This window comes from Pseudorca crassidens, chromosome 1 (assembly GCF_039906515.1).
Source record: "Pseudorca crassidens isolate mPseCra1 chromosome 1, mPseCra1.hap1, whole genome shotgun sequence".
Classification (NCBI taxonomy): domain Eukaryota; kingdom Metazoa; phylum Chordata; class Mammalia; order Artiodactyla; family Delphinidae; genus Pseudorca; species Pseudorca crassidens.
The window spans coordinates 96,261,478-96,279,199 of record NC_090296.1 but is presented as its reverse complement, the minus strand read 5'-3'; positions in this window follow the sequence as shown (position 1 = coordinate 96,279,199).

The window sequence follows — 17,722 nt, the reverse complement described above, 5'->3', positions numbered from 1 at the left end:
GTTAATTTCAATCTCTGGTTTTATGCAGCACCCCAACTCACCTTTCCCCTTAAGCAAGCATAAGTTGGTTTTCTACATTTGAGACCCTATTCTGTTTTGTAATTCAGTTCCTGTGTAGGCAAGTTTACATTCCGTGTATTAGTGATATCTTATGATGTTTCTTTTTCTGTGTGACTTATTTCACTTAGAATCATCGTACCTGAATCCACTCATTATGCTGCTACTGGCCTGATGACATAGATTTCATTGCTGAGTGGTATTGCATTGTACGTAAGTACCACAACTTCTTTATCCATTTTTCGCTTTCTGCAATATTGAACTTGTACCGTAAATGAGGTTCTTGTAAACAGAGCCGTCCCAAACTTTGGGGTGGCTGTGTCTTTTTGATTTTAATTTCCCTAATCTATAGGACCATAAGTGGAAGTGCCCTAGGCTCTGTTGCTTTGTTTTTTAGATGTTTCAGGAAACACCATACACTTCTGCAGAGTGGCTGTTGGCAATTTACATCCCGCCCATCAGCCTAACTAGGCTCCCAGTTCTCCATGGCCTGTCCTGCCTTTCTGGATTTTACACTTTTTTCAGATGGCCCTTTTGACCAGGGGGCAGTGAGACTTCATTGTAGTGCAGATTTCCTTTGCAAGCTTGCTTGGTTGGCCAAAAAGGGCGTATGCATTTTTTCCTGAATATATTCAGGAAAAAATGCATACGCCCTTTTTGGCCAAGTGCATCATTGTGGACGTTCTGCCTCTTTTCCTATGCTTTTCATGCAATTCCAGTCTACCTCCTGAAATCGGTTTCCTGCAATTCTGCCCCGCTTTCAAGTCCTCTTGGCAGCCTTACTTCAATATATTTTTGGATGATAGCTGTCATTTATAACTCTGCAGGTTTGTGAATTACAGTGCCCCTGAGCTTCTTTCTTCAACTCGCTTTCTTGTGAGCTGGCCGCAACACCGCAGGATTGCTTCAAGCACTAGTGTAGTTTCGGCATGGCTCGCTGAGCCTTTGGTTAATTCCTCTTCCTGGTGGGAAATGAGAGTTAAATTTGCCCGTCCAGACACCTCCAGCTAGTCTGTCATTTGTTCTCCCTATTCCTGTTAATTTTCCACAGAAATTGCAAACTGGGCCAAACAGGAGGTTAAAGGCACTGACTCTCCAAGTGGGGAGAGTGTTAGTAAAGCGTCTGGAATGTTGCACCCGAGTACCAGGGGACGAAAACTGAGACACATATGAACACGTTTCCCGATCACATGGTGGATCATACTCTCGGTTCCACATGCATGTTTTAGCTGAAGGAAGAATCCCTTACCTGGAGAGTTGAGACGCATGGAATGGGTACCATGCAATATGACTTCAAAGGGTCTGCATTTGCTCACCGAACCTCACCAATCCTATAACTGCTGCGTTTATGCCGCTGTACACACGCTTGATTCTCTTTCGGAGACATATAAATCCATAGGTTTTAAGATTCTTACTAGTCAGGTATATTCTTAGGCGTTTAATATGGGGTGTTGAGTCCACTTCGTTGAGCAAGCAGTAGCTCTTGTCTATTACATATTTGGCTTATGGAAAGGTATCTGTGTTAATTTCAATCTCTGGTTTTATGCAGCACCCCAACTCACCTTTCCCCTTAAGCAAGCGTAAGTTGGTTTTCTTCATTTGAGACCCTATTCTGTTTTGTAATTCAGTTCCTGTGTAGCCATGTTTACATTCCGTGTATTAGTGATACCTTATGATGTTTCTTTTTCTGTGTGACTTATTTCACTTAGAATCATCGTACCTGAATCCACTCATTATGCTGCTACTGGCCTGATGACATAGATTTCATTGCTGAGTGATATTGCATTGTACGTAAGTACCACAACTTGTTTATCCATTTTTCGCTTTCTGCGATATTGAACTTGTACCGTAAATGAGGTTCTTGTAAACAGAGCCGTCCCAAACTTTGGGGTGGCTGTGTCTTTTTGATTTTAATTTCCCTAATCTATAGGACCATAAGTGAAAGTGCCCTAGGCTCTGTTGCTTTGTTTTTTAGATGTTTCAGGAAACACCATACACTTCTCCAGAGTGGCTGTTGGCAATTTACATCCCGCCCATCAGCATAACAAGGCTCCCAGTTCTCCATGGCCTGTCCTGCCTTTCTGGATTTTACACTTTTTTCAGATGGCCCTTTTGACCGGGGGGCAGTGAGACTTCATTGTAGTGCAGATTTCCTTTGCAAGCTTGCTTGGTTGGCCAAAAAGGGCGTATGCGTTTTTTCCTGAATATATTCAGGAATATATTCAGGAAAAAACGCATACGCCCTTTTTGGCCAAGTGCATCATTGTGGACGTTCTGCCTCTTTTCCTATGCTTTACATGCAATTCCAGTCTACCTCCTGAAATCGGTTTCCTGCAATTCTGCCCCGCTTTCAAGTCCTCTTGGCAGCCTTACTTCAATATATTTTTGGATGATAGCTGTCATTTATAACTCTGCAGGTTTGTGAATTACAGTGCCCCTGAGCTTCTTTCTTCAACTCGCTTTCTTGTGAGCTGGCCGCAACACCGCAGGATTGCTTCAAGCCCTAGTGTAGTTTCGGCATGGCTCGCTGAGCCTTTGGTTAATTCCTCTTCCTGGTGGGAAATGAGAGTTAAATTTGCCCGTCCAGACACCTCCAGCTAGTCTGTCATTGGTTCTCCCTATTCCTGTTAATTTTCCACAGAAATTGCAAACTGGGCCAAACAGGAGGTTAAAGGCCCTGACTCTCCAAGTGGGGAGAGTGTTAGTAAAGCGTCTGGAATGTTGCACCCGAGTACCAGGGGACGAAAACTGAGACACATATGAACACGTTTCCCGATCACACAGTGGATCATACTCTGGGTTCCACATGCATGTTTTAGCTGAAGGAAGAATCCCTTACCTGGAGAGTTGAGACGCATGGAATGGGTACCATGCAATATGACTTCAAAGGGTCTGCATTTGCTCACCGAACCTCACCAATCCTATCACTGCTGCATTTATGCCGCTGTACACACGCTTGATTCTCTTTTGGAGACATATAAATCCATAGGCTTTAAGATTCTTACTAGTCAGGTATATTCTTAGGCGTTTAATATGGGGTGTTGAGTCCACTTCGTTGAGCAAGCAGTAGCTCTTGTCTATTACATATTTGTCTTATGGAAAGGTATCTGTGCTAATTTCAATCTCTGGTTTTATGCAGCACCCCAACTCACCTTTCCCCTTAAGCAAGCATAAGTTGGTTTTCTACATTTGAGACCCTATTCTGTTTTGTAATTCAGTTCCTGTGTAGGCAAGTTTACATTCCGTGTATTAGTGACATCTTATGATGTTTCTTTTTCTGTGTGACTTATTTCACTTAGAATCATCGTACCTGAATCCACTCATTATGCTGCTACTGGCCTGATGACATAGATTTCATTGCTGAGTGGTATTGCATTGTACGTAAGTACCACAACTTCTTTATCCATTTTTCGCTTTCTGCAATATTGAACTTGTACCGTAAATGAGGTTCTTGTAAACAGAGCCGACCCAAACTTTGGGGTGGCTGTGTCTTTTTGATTTTAATTTCCCTAATCTATAGGACCATAAGTGGAAGTGTCCTAGGCTCTGTTGCTTTGTTTTTTAGATGTTTCATGAAACACCATACACTTCTCCAGAGTGGCTGTTGGCAATTTACATCCCGCCCATCAGCATAAGAAGGCTCCCAGTTCTCCATAGCCTTTCCTGCCTTTCTGGATTTTACACTTTTTTCAGATGGCCCTTTTGACCGGGGGGCAGTGAGACTTCATTGTAGTGCAGATTTCCTTTACAAGCTTGCTTGGTTTGCCAAAAAGGGCGTATGCGTTTTTTCCTGAATATATTCAGGAATATATTCAGGAAAAAACGCATACGCCCTTTTTGGCCAAGTGCATCATTGTGGACGTTCTGCCTCTTTTCCTATGCTTTACATGCAATTCCAGTCTACCTCCTGAAATCGGTTTCCTGCAATTCTTCCCCGCTTTCAAGTCCTCTTGGCAGCCTTACTTCAATATATTTTTGGACGATAGCTGTCATTTATAACTCTGAAGCTTTGTGAATTACAGTGCCCCTGAGCTCCTTTTTTCAACTGGCTTTTTTGTGAGCTGGCCGCAACACCGCAGGATTGCTTCAGGCCCTAGTGTTGTTCCGGCATGGCTCGCTGAGCCTTTGGTTAATTCCTCTTCCTGGTGGGAAATGAGAGTTAAATTTGCCCGTCCAGACACCTCCAGCTAGTCTCTCATTGGTTCTCCCTATTCCTGTTCATTTTCCGCAGAAATTGCAAACTGGGCCAAACAGGAGGTTAAAGGCCCTGACTCTCCAAGTGGGGAGAGTGTTAGTAAAGCGTCTGGAATGTTGCACCCGAGTACCAGGGGAGGAAAACTGAGACACATTTGAACACGTTTCCCGATCACACGGTGGATCATACTCTGGGTTCCACATGCATGTTTTAGCTGAAGGAAGAATCCCTTAAACCTGGAGAGTTGAGAACCATGGAATGGGTACCATGCAATATGACTTCAAAGGGTCTGCATTTGCTCACCGAACCTCACCAATCCTATCACTGCTGCGTTTATGCCGCTGTACACACGCTTGATTCTCTTTCGTAGACATATCAATCCATAGGTTTTAAGATTCTTACTAGTCAGGTATATTCTTAGGCGTTTAATATGGGGTGTTGAGTCCACTTCGTTGAGCAAGCAGTAGCTCTTGTCTATTACATATTTGGCTTATGGAAAGGTATCTGTGTTAATTTCAATCTCTGGTTTTATGCAGCACCCCAACTCACCTTTCCCCTTAAGCAAGCATAAGTTGGTTTTCTACATTTGAGACCCTATTCTGTTTTGTAATTCAGTTCCTGTGTAGGCAAGTTTACATTCCGTGTATTAGTGATATCTTATGATGTTTCTTTTTCTGTGTGACTTATTTCACTTAGAATCATCGTACCTGAATCCACTCATTACGCTGCTACTGGCCTGATGACATAGATTTCATTGCTGAGTGGTATTGCATTGTACGTAAGTACCACAACTTCTTTATCCATTTTTCACTTTCTGCAATATTGAACTTGTACCGTAAATGAGGTTCTTGTAAACAGAGCCGTCCCAAACTTTGGGGTGGCTGTGTCTTTTTGATTTTAATTTCCCTAATCTATAGGACCATAAGTGGAAGTGCCCTAGGCTCTGTTGCTTTGTTTTTTAGATGTTTCAGGAAACACCATACACTTCTGCAGAGTGGCTGTTGGCAATTTACATCCCGCCCATCAGCCTAACTAGGATCCCAGTTCTCCATGGCCTGTCCTGCCTTTCTGGATTTTACACTTTTTTCAGATGGCCCTTTTGACCAGGGGGCAGTGAGACTTCATTGTAGTGCAGATTTCCTTTGCAAGCTTGCTTGGTTGGCCAAAAAGGGCGTATGCGTTTTTTCCTGAATATATTCAGGAAAAAATGCATACGCCCTTTTTGGCCAAGTGCATCATTGTGGACGTTCTGCCTCTTTTCCTATGCTTTTCATGCAATTCCAGTCTACCTCCTGAAATCGGTTTCCTGCAATTCTGCCCCGCTTTCAAGTCCTCTTGGCAGCCTTACTTCAATATATTTTTGGATGATAGCTGTCATTTATAACTCTGCAGGTTTGTGAATTACAGTGCCCCTGAGCTTCTTTCTTCAACTCGCTTTCTTGTGAGCTGGCCGCAACACCGCAGGATTGCTTCAAGCACTAGTGTAGTTTCGGCATGGCTCGCTGAGCCTTTGGTTAATTCCTCTTCCTGGTGGGAAATGAGAGTTAAATTTGCCCGTCCAGACACCTCCAGCTAGTCTGTCATTTGTTCTCCCTATTCCTGTTAATTTTCCACAGAAATTGCAAACTGGGCCAAACAGGAGGTTAAAGGCACTGACTCTCCAAGTGGGGAGAGTGTTAGTAAAGCGTCTGGAATGTTGCACCCGAGTACCAGGGGACGAAAACTGAGACACATATGAACACGTTTCCCGATCACACGGTGGATCATACTCTGGGTTCCAGATGCATGTTTTAGCTGAAGGAAGAATCCCTTACCTGGAGAGTTGAGACGCATGGAATGGGTACCATGCAATATGACTTCAAAGGGTCTGCATTTGCTCACCGAACCTCACCAATCCTATAACTGCTGCGTTTATGCTGCTGTACACACGCTTGATTCTCTTTCGGAGACATATAAATCCATAGGCTTTAAGATTCTTACTAGTCAGGTATATTCTTAGGCGTTTAATATGGGGTGTTGAGTCCACTTCATTGAGCAAGCAGTAGCTCTTGTCTATTACATATTTGTCTTATGGAAAGGTATCTGTGTTAATTTCAATCTCTGGTTTTATGCAGCACCCCAACTCACCTTTCCCCTTAAGCAAGCATTAGTTGGTTTTCTGCATTTGAGACCGTGTTCTGTTTTGTAATTCAGATCCTGTGTAGCCAAGCTTACATTCCGTGTATTAGTGATATCTTATGATGTTTCTTTTTCTGTGTGACTTATTTCAGTTAGAATCATCGAACCTGAATCCACTCATTATGCTGCTACTGGCCTGATGACATAGATTTCATTGCTGAGTGGTATTGCATTGTACGTAAGTACCACAACTTCTTTATCCATTTTTCGCTTTCTGCGATATTGAACTTGTACCGTAAACGAGGTTCTTGTAAACAGAGCCGTCCCAAACTTACTGGTGACTGTGTCTTTTTGATTTTAATTTCCCTAATCTATAGGACCATAAGTTGAAGTGCCCTAAGCTCTGTTGCTTTGTTTTTTAGATGTTTCAGGAAACACCATACACTTCTCCAGAGTGGCTGTTGGCAATTTACATCATGTCCATCAGCATAACAAGGCTCCCAGTTCTCCATGGCCTGTCCTGCCTTTCTGGATTTTACACTTTTTTCAGATGGCCCTTTTGACCGGGGGGCAGTGAGACTTCATTGTAGTGCAGATTTCCTTTGCAAGCTTGCTTGGTTGGCCAAAAAGGGCGTATGCGTTTTTTCCTGAATATATTCAGGAAAAAACGCATACGCCCTTTTTGGCCAAGTGCATCATTGTGGACGTTCTGCCTCTTTTCCTATGCTTTACATGCAATTCCAGTCTACCTCCTGAAATCGGTTTCCTGCAATTCTGCCCCGCTTTCAAGTCCTCTTGGCAGCCTTACTTCAATATATTTTTGGACGATAGCTGTCATTTAGAACTGTGCAGGTGTATGAATTACAGGGCCCCTGAGCTCCTTTCTTCAACTCGCTTTCTTGTGAGCTGGCCGCAACACCGCAGGATTGCTTCAGGCCCTAGTGTGGTTCCGGCATGGCTCGCTGAGCCTTTGGTTAATTCCTCTTCCTGTTGGGAAATGAGAGTTAAATTTGCCCGTCCAGACTCCTCCAGCTAGTCTCTCATTGGTTCTCCCTATTCCTGTTCATTTTCCGCAGAAATTGCAAACTGGGCCAAACAGGAGGTTAAAGGCACTGACTCTCCAAGTGGGGAGAGTGTTAGTAAAGCGTCTGGAATGTTGCACCCGAGTACCAGGGGACGAAAACTGAGACACATTTGAACACGTTTCCCGATCACATGGTGGATCATCCTCTGGGTTCCACATGCATGTTTTAGCTGAAGGAAGAATCCCTTACACCTGGAGAGTTGAGACCCATGGAATGGGTACCATGAAATATGACTTCAAAGGGTCTGCGTTTGCTCACCGAACCTCACCAATCCTATCACTGCTGAGTTTATGCCGCTGTACACACGCTGGTTTCTCTTTCGGAGACATATAAATCCATAGGTTTTAAGATTCTTACTAGTCAGGTATATTCTTAGGCGTTTAATATGGGGTGTTGGGTCCACTTCGTTGAGCAAGTAGTAGCTCTTGTTTATTACATATTTGGCTTATGGAACGGTATCTGTGCTAATTTCTATCTCTGGTTTTATGCACCACCCCAACTCACCTTTCCCCTTAAGCAAGCATAAGTTGGTTTTCTACATTTGAGACCCTGTTCTGTTTTGTAATTCAGATCCTGTGTAGCCAAGCTTACATTCCGTGTATTAGTGATATCTTATGATGTTTCTTTTTCTGTGTGACTTATTTCACTTAGAATCATCGTACCTGAATCCACTCATTATGCTGCTACTGGCCTGATGACATAGATTTCATTGCTGAGTGATATTGCATTGTACGTAAGTACCACAACTTCTTTATCCATTTTTCGCTTTCTGTGATATTGAACTTGTACCGTAAATGAGGTTCTTGTAAACAGAGCCGTCCCAAACTTTGGGGTGGCTGTGTCTTTTTGATTTTAATTTCCCTAATCTATAGGACCATAAGTTGAAGTGCCCTAAGCTCTGTTGCTTTGTTTTTTAGATGTTTCAGGAAACACCATACACTTCTCCAGAGTGGCTGTTGGCAATTTACATCCCGCCCATCAGCATAAGAAGGCTCCCAGTTCTCCATGGCCTGTCCTGCCTTTCTGGATTTTACACTTTTTTCAGATGGCCCTTTTGACCGGGGGGCAGTGAGACTTCATTGTAGTGCAGATTTCCTTTGCAAGCTTGCTTGGTTGGCCAAAAAGGGCGTATGCGTTTTTTCCTGAATATATTCAGGAATATATTCAGGAAAAAACGCATACGCCCTTTTTGGCCAAGTGCATCATTGTGGACGTTCTGCCTCTTTTCCTATGCTTTACATGCAATTCCAGTCTACCTCCTGAAATCGGTTTCCTGCAATTCTTCCCCGCTTTCAAGTCCTCTTGGCAGCCTTACTTCAATATATTTTTGGACGATAGCTGTCATTTATAACTCTGAAGCTTTGTGAATTACAGTGCCCCTGAGCTCCTTTTTTCAACTGGCTTTTTTGTGAGCTGGCCGCAACACCGCAGGATTGCTTCAGGCCCTAGTGTTGTTCCGGCATGGCTCGCTGAGCCTTTTGTTAATTCCTCTTCCTGGTGGGAAATGAGAGTTAAATTTGCCCGTCCAGACACCTCCAGCTAGTCTCTCATTGGTTCTCCCTATTCCTGTTCATTTTCCGCAGAAATTGCAAACTGGGCCAAACAGGAGGTTAAAGGCCCTGACTCTCCAAGTGGGGAGAGTGTTAGTAAAGCGTCTGGAATGTTGCACCCGAGTACCAGGGGACGAAAACTGGGACACATTTGAACACGTTTCCCGATCACACGGTGGATCATACTCTGGGTTCTACATGCATGTTTTAGCTGAAGGAAGAATCCCTTAAACCTGGAGAGTTGAGAACCATGGAATGGGTACCATGCAATATGACTTCAAAGGGTCTGCATTTGCTCACCGAACCTCACCAATCCTATCACTGCTGCGTTTATGCCGCTGTACACACGCTTGATTCTCTTTCGGAGACATATCAATCCATAGGTTTTAAGATTCTTACTAGTCAGGTATATTCTTAGGCGTTTAATATGGGGTGTTGAGTCCACTTCGTTGAGCAAGCAGTAGCTCTTGTCTATTACATATTTGGCTTATGGAAAGGTATCTGTGTTAATTTCAATCTCTGGTTTTATGCAGCACCCCAACTCACCTTTCCCCTTAAGCAAGCATAAGTTGGTTTTCTACATTTGAGACCCTATTCTGTTTTGTAATTCAGTTCCTGTGTAGGCAAGTTTACATTCCGTGTATTAGTGATATCTTATGATGTTTCTTTTTCTGTGTGACTTATTTCACTTAGAATCATCGTACCTGAATCCACTCATTATGCTGCTACTGGCCTGATGACATAGATTTCATTGCTGAGTGGTATTGCATTGTACGTAAGTACCACAACTTCTTTATCCATTTTTCGCTTTCTGCAATATTGAACTTGTACCGTAAATGAGGTTCTTGTAAACAGAGCCGTCCCAAACTTTGGGGTGGCTGTGTCTTTTTGATTTTAATTTCCCTAATCTATAGGACCATAAGTGGAAGTGCCCTAGGCTCTGTTGCTTTGTTTTTTAGATGTTTCAGGAAACACCATACACTTCTGCAGAGTGGCTGTTGGCAATTTACATCCCGCCCATCAGCCTAACTAGGCTCCCAGTTCTCCATGGCCTGTCCTGCCTTTCTGGATTTTACACTTTTTTCAGATGGCCCTTTTGACCAGGGGGCAGTGAGACTTCATTGTAGTGCAGATTTCCTTTGCAAGCTTGCTTGGTTGGCCAAAAAGGGCGTATGCATTTTTTCCTGAATATATTCAGGAAAAAATGCATACGCCCTTTTTGGCCAAGTGCATCATTGTGGACGTTCTGCCTCTTTTCCTATGCTTTTCATGCAATTCCAGTCTACCTCCTGAAATCGGTTTCCTGCAATTCTGCCCCGCTTTCAAGTCCTCTTGGCAGCCTTACTTCAATATATTTTTGGATGATAGCTGTCATTTATAACTCTGCAGGTTTGTGAATTACAGTGCCCCTGAGCTTCTTTCTTCAACTCGCTTTCTTGTGAGCTGGCCGCAACACCGCAGGATTGCTTCAAGCACTAGTGTAGTTTCGGCATGGCTCGCTGAGCCTTTGGTTAATTCCTCTTCCTGGTGGGAAATGAGAGTTAAATTTGCCCGTCCAGACACCTCCAGCTAGTCTGTCATTTGTTCTCCCTATTCCTGTTAATTTTCCACAGAAATTGCAAACTGGGCCAAACAGGAGGTTAAAGGCACTGACTCTCCAAGTGGGGAGAGTCTTAGTAAAGCGTCTGGAATGTTGCACCCGAGTACCAGGGGACGAAAACTGAGACACATATGAACACGTTTCCCGATCACACGGTGGATCATACTCTGGGTTCCACATGCATGTTTTAGCTGAAGGAAGAATCCGTTACCTGGAGAGTTGAGACGCATGGAATGGGTACCATGCAATATGACTTCAAAGGGTCTGCATTTGCTCACCGAACCTCACCAATCCTATAACTGCTGCGTTTATGCCGCTGTACACACGCTTGATTCTCTTTCGGAGACATATAAATCCATAGGTTTTAAGATTCTTACTAGTCAGGTATATTCTTAGGCGTTTAATATGGGGTGTTGAGTCCACTTCGTTGAGCAAGCAGTAGCTCTTGTCTATTACATATTTGGCTTATGGAAAGGTATCTGTGTTAATTTCAATCTCTGGTTTTATGCAGCACCCCAACTAACCTTTCCTCTTAAGCAAGCGTAAGTTGGTTTTCTTCATTTGAGACCCTATTCTGTTTTGTAATTCAGTTCCTGTGTAGCCATGTTTACATTCCGTGTATTAGTGATACCTTATGATGTTTCTTTTTCTGTGTGACTTATTTCACTTAGAATCATCGTACCTGAATCCACTCATTATGCTGCTACTGGCCTGATGACATAGATTTCATTGCTGAGTGATATTGCATTGTACGTAAGTACCACAACTTGTTTATCCATTTTTCGCTTTCTGCGATATTGAACTTGTACCGTAAATGAGGTTCTTGTAAACAGAGCCGTCCCAAACTTTGGGGTGGCTGTGTCTTTTTGATTTTAATTTCCCTAATCTATAGGACCATAAGTGAAAGTGCCCTAGGCTCTGTTGCTTTGTTTTTTAGATGTTTCAGGAAACACCATACACTTCTCCAGAGTGGCTGTTGGCAATTTACATCCCGCCCATCAGCATAACAAGGCTCCCAGTTCTCCATGGCCTGTCCTGCCTTTCTGGATTTTACACTTTTTTCAGATGGCCCTTTTGACCGGGGGGCAGTGAGACTTCATTGTAGTGCAGATTTCCTTTGCAAGCTTGCTTGGTTGGCCAAAAAGGGCGTATGCGTTTTTTCCTGAATATATTCAGGAATATATTCAGGAAAAAACGCATACGCCCTTTTTGGCCAAGTGCATCATTGTGGACGTTCTGCCTCTTTTCCTATGCTTTACATGCAATTCCAGTCTACCTCCTGAAATCGGTTTCCTGCAATTCTGCCCCGCTTTCAAGTCCTCTTGGCAGCCTTACTTCAATATATTTTTGGATGATAGCTGTCATTTATAACTCTGCAGGTTTGTGAATTACAGTGCCCCTGAGCTTCTTTCTTCAACTCGCTTTCTTGTGAGCTGGCCGCAACACCGCAGGATTGCTTCAAGCCCTAGTGTGGTTTCGGCATGGCTCGCTGAGCCTTTGGTTAATTCCTCTTCCTGGTGGGAAATGAGAGTTAAATTTGCCCGTCCAGACACCTCCAGCTAGTCTGTCATTGGTTCTCCCTATTCCTGTTAATTTTCCACAGAAATTGCAAACTGGGCCAAACAGGAGGTTAAAGGCCCTGACTCTCCAAGTGGGGAGAGTGTTAGTAAAGCGTCTGGAATGTTGCACCCGAGTACCAGGGGACGAAAACTGAGACACATATGAACACGTTTCCCGATCACACAGTGGATCATACTCTGGGTTCCACATGCATGTTTTAGCTGAAGGAAGAATCCCTTACCTGGAGAGTTGAGACGCATGGAATGGGTACCATGCAATATGACTTCAAAGGGTCTGCATTTGCTCACCGAACCTCACCAATCCTATCACTGCTGCGTTTATGCCGCTGTACACACGCTTGATTCTCTTTTGGAGACATATAAATCCATAGGCTTTAAGATTCTTACTAGTCAGGTATATTCTTAGGCGTTTAATATGGGGTGTTGAGTCCACTTCGTTGAGCAAGCAGTAGCTCTTGTCTATTACATATTTGTCTTATGGAAAGGTATCTGTGCTAATTTCAATCTCTGGTTTTATGCAGCACCCCAACTCACCTTTCCCCTTAAGCAAGCATAAGTTGGTTTTCTACATTTGAGACCCTATTCTGTTTTGTAATTCAGTTCCTGTGTAGGCAAGTTTACATTCCGTGTATTAGTGACATCTTATGATGTTTCTTTTTCTGTGTGACTTATTTCACTTAGAATCATCGTACCTGAATCCACTCATTATGCTGCTACTGGCGTGATGACATAGATTTCATTGCTGAGTGGTATTGCATTGTACGTAAGTACCACAACTTCTTTATCCATTTTTCGCTTTCTGCAATATTGAACTTGTACCGTAAATGAGGTTCTTGTAAACAGAGCCGACCCAAACTTTGGGGTGGCTGTGTCTTTTTGATTTTAATTTCCCTAATCTATAGGACCATAAGTGGAAGTGTCCTAGGCTCTGTTGCTTTGTTTTTTAGATGTTTCAGGAAACACCATACACTTCTCCAGAGTGGCTGTTGGCAATTTACATCCCGCCCATCAGCATAAGAAGGCTCCCAGTTCTCCATAGCCTGTCCTGCCTTTCTGGATTTTACACTTTTTTCAGATGGCCCTTTTGACCGGGGGGCAGTGAGACTTCATTGTAGTGCAGATTTCCTTTACAAGCTTGCTTGGTTTGCCAAAAAGGGCGTATGCGTTTTTTCCTGAATATATTCAGGAATATATTCAGGAAAAAACGCATACGCCCTTTTTGGCCAAGTGCATCATTGTGGACGTTCTGCCTCTTTTCCTATGCTTTACATGCAATTCCAGTCTACCTCCTGAAATCGGTTTCCTGCAATTCTGCCCCGCTTTCAAGTCCTCTTGGCAGCCTTACTTCAATATATTTTTGGATGATAGCTGTCATTTATAACTCTGCAGGTTTGTGAATTACAGTGCCCCTGAGCTTCTTTCTTCAACTCGCTTTCTTGTGAGCTGGCCGCAACACCGCAGGATTGCTTCAAGCACTAGTGTAGTTTCGGCATGGCTCGCTGAGCCTTTGGTTAATTCCTCTTCCTGGTGGGAAATGAGAGTTAAATTTGCCCGTCCAGACACCTCCAGCTAGTCTGTCATTTGTTCTCCCTATTCCTGTTAATTTTCCACAGAAATTGCAAACTGGGCCAAACAGGAGGTTAAAGGCACTGACTCTCCAAGTGGGGAGAGTGTTAGTAAAGCGTCTGGAATGTTGCACCCGAGTACCAGGGGACGAAAACTGAGACACATATGAACACGTTTCCCGATCACACGGTGGATCATACTCTGGGTTCCAGATGCATGGTTTAGCTGAAGGAAGAATCCCTTACCTGGAGAGTTGAGACGCATGGAATGGGTACCATGCAATATGACTTCAAAGGGTCTGCATTTGCTCACCGAACCTCACCAATCCTATAACTGCTGCGTTTATGCTGCTGTACACACGCTTGATTCTCTTTCGGAGACATATAAATCCATAGGCTTTAAGATTCTTACTAGTCAGGTATATTCTTAGGCGTTTAATATGGGGTGTTGAGTCCACTTCATTGAGCAAGCAGTAGCTCTTGTCTATTACATATTTGACTTATGGAAAGGTATCTGTGCTAATTTCAATCTCTGGTTTTATGCAGCACCCCAACTCACCTTTCCCCTTAAGCAAGCATAAGTTGGTTTTCTACATTTGAGACCCTATTCTGTTTTGTAATTCAATTCCTGTGTAGCCAAGTTTACATTCCGTGTATTAGTGATACCTTATGATGTTCCTTTTTCTGTGTGACTTATTTTACTTAGAATCATCGTACCTGAATCCACTCATTATGCTGCTACTGGCCTGATGACATAGATTTCATTGCTGAGTGATATTGCATTGTACGTAAGTACCACAACTTCTTTATCCATTTTTCGCTTTGTGCGATATTGAACTTGTACCGTAAATGAGGTTCTTGTAAACAGAGCCGTCCCAAACTTTGGGGTTGCTGTGTCTTTTTGATTTTAATTTCCCTAATCTATAGGACCATAAGTGGAAGTGCCCTAGGCTCTGTTGCTTTGTTTTTTAGATGTTTCAGGAAACACCATACACTTCTCCAGAGTGGCTGTTGGCAATTTACATCCCGCCCATCAGCATAACAAGGCTCCCAGTTCTCCATGGCCTGTCCTGCCTTTCTGGATTTTACACTTTTTTCAGATGGCCCTTTTGACCGGGGGGCAGTGAGACTTCATTGTAGTGCAGATTTCCTTTGCAAGCTTGCTTGGTTGGCCAAAAAGGGCGTATGCGTTTTTTCCTGAATATATTCAGGAATATATTCAGGAAAAAACGCATACGCCCTTTTTGGCCAAGTGCATCATTGTGGACGTTCTGCCTCTTTTCCTATGCTTTACATGCAATTCCAGTCTACCTCCTGAAATCGGTTTCCTGCAATTCTGCCCCGCTTTCAAGTCCTCTTGGCAGCCTTACTTCAATATATTTTTGGACGATAGCTGTCATTTATAACTCTGAAGTTTTGTGAATTACAGTGCCCCTGAGCTCCTTTTTTCAACTGGCTTTCTTGTGAGCTGGCCGCAACACCGCAGGATTGCTTCAGGCCCTAGTGTGGTTCCGGCATGGCTCGCTGAGCCTTTGGTTAATTCCTCTTCCTGGTGGGAAATGAGAGTTAAATTTGCCCGTCCAGACACCTCCAGCTAGTCTGTCATTGGTTCTCCCTATTCCTGTTCATTTTCCACAGAAATTGCAAACTGGGCCAAACAGGAGGTTAAAGGCACTGACTCTCCAAGTGGGGAGAGTGTTAGTAAAGCATCTGGAATGTTGCACCCGAGTACCAGGGGACGAAAACTGAGACACATTTGAACACGTTTCCCGATCACACGGTGGATCATACTCTGGGTTCCACATGCATGTTTTAGCTGAAGGAAGAATCCCTTAAACCTGGAGAGTTGAGAACCATGGAATGGGTACCATGCAATATGACTTCAAAGGGTCTGCATTTGCTCACCGAACCTCACCAATCCTATCACTGCTGCGTTTATGCCGCTGTACACACGCTTGATTCTCTTTCGTAGACATATCAATCCATAGGTTTTAAGATTCTTACTAGTCAGGTATATTCTTAGGCGTTTAATATGGGGTGTTGAGTCCACTTCGTTGAGCAAGCAGTAGCTCTTGTCTATTACATATTTGGCTTATGGAAAGGTATCTGTGTTAATTTCAATCTCTGGTTTTACGCAGCACCCCAACTAACCTTTCCTCTTAAGCCAGCGTAAGTTGGTTTTCTTCATTTGAGACCCTATTCTGTTTTGTAATTCAGTTCCTGTGTAGCCATGTTTACATTCCGTGTATTAGTGATACCTTATGATGTTTCTTTTTCTGTGTGACTTATATCACTTAGAATCATCGTACCTGAATCCACTCATTATGCTGCTACTGGCCTGATGACATAGATTTCATTGGTGAGTGGTATTGCATTGTACGTAAGTACCACAACTTCTTTATCCATTTTTCGCTTTCTGCAATATTGAACTTGTACCGTAAATGAGGTTCTTGTAAACAGAGCCGTCCCAAACTTTGGGGTGGCTGTGTCTTTTTGATTTTAATTTCCCTAATCTATAGGACCATAAGTGGAAGTGCCCTAGGCTCTGTTGCTTTGTTTTTTAGATGTTTCAGGAAACACCATACACTTCTGCAGAGTGGCTGTTGGCAATTTACATCCCGCCCATCAGCCTAACTAGGCTCCCAGTTCTCCATGGCCTGTCCTGCCTTTCTGGATTTTACACTTTTTTCAGATGGCCCTTTTGACCAGGTGGCAGTGAGACTTCATTGTAGTGCAGATTTCCTTTGCAAGCTTGCTTGGTTGGCCAAAAAGGGCGTATGCGTTTTTTCCTGAATATATTCAGGAAAAAATGCATACGCCCTTTTTGGCCAAGTGCATAATTGTGGACGTTCTGCCTCTTTTCCTATGCTTTTCATGCAATTCCAGTCTACCTCCTGAAATCGGTTTCCTGCAATTCTGCCCCACATTCAAGTCCTCTTGGCAGCCTTACTTCAATATATTTTTGGATGATAGCTGTCATTTATAACTCTGCAGGTTTGTGAATTACAGTGCCCCTGAGCTTCTTTCTTCAACTCGCTTTCTTGTGAGCTGGCCGCAACACCGCAGGATTGCTTCAAGCACTAGTGTAGTTTCGGCATGGCTCGCTGAGCCTTTGGTTAATTCCTCTTCCTGGTGGGAAATGAGAGTTAAATTTGCCCGTCCAGACACCTCCAGCTAGTCTGTCATTTGTTCTCCCTATTCCTGTTAATTTTCCACAGAAATTGCAAACTGGGCCAAACAGGAGGTTAAAGGCACTGACTCTCCAAGTGGGGAGAGTGTTAGTAAAGCGTCTGGAATGTTGCACCCGAGTACCAGGGGACGAAAACTGAGACACATATGAACACGTTTCCCAATCACACGGTGGATCATACTCTGGGTTCCACATGCATGGTTTAGCTGAAGGAAGAATCCCTTACCTGGAGAGTTGAGACGCATGGAATGGGTACCATGCAATATGACTTCAAAGGGTCTGCATTTGCTCACCGAACCTCACCAATCCTATAACTGCTGCGTTTATGCTGCTGTACACACGCTTGATTCTCTTTCGGAGACATATAAATCCATAGGCTTTAAGATTCTTACTAGTCAGGTATATTCTTAGGCGTTTAATATGGGGTGTTGAGTCCACTTCATTGAGCAAGCAGTAGCTCTTGTCTATTACATATTTGACTTATGGAAAGGTATCTGTGCTAATTTCAATCTCTGGTTTTATGCAGCACCCCAACTCACCTTTCCCCTTAAGCAAGCATAAGTTGGTTTTCTACATTTGAGACGCTATTCTGTTTTGTAATTCAATTCCTGTGTAGCCAAGTTTACATTCCGTGTATTAGTGATACCTTATGATGTTCCTTTTTCTGTGTGACTTATTTTACTTAGAATCATCGTACCTGAATCCACTCATTATGCTGCTACTGGCCTGATGACATAGATTTCATTGCTGAGTGATATTGCATTGTACGTAAGTACCACAAC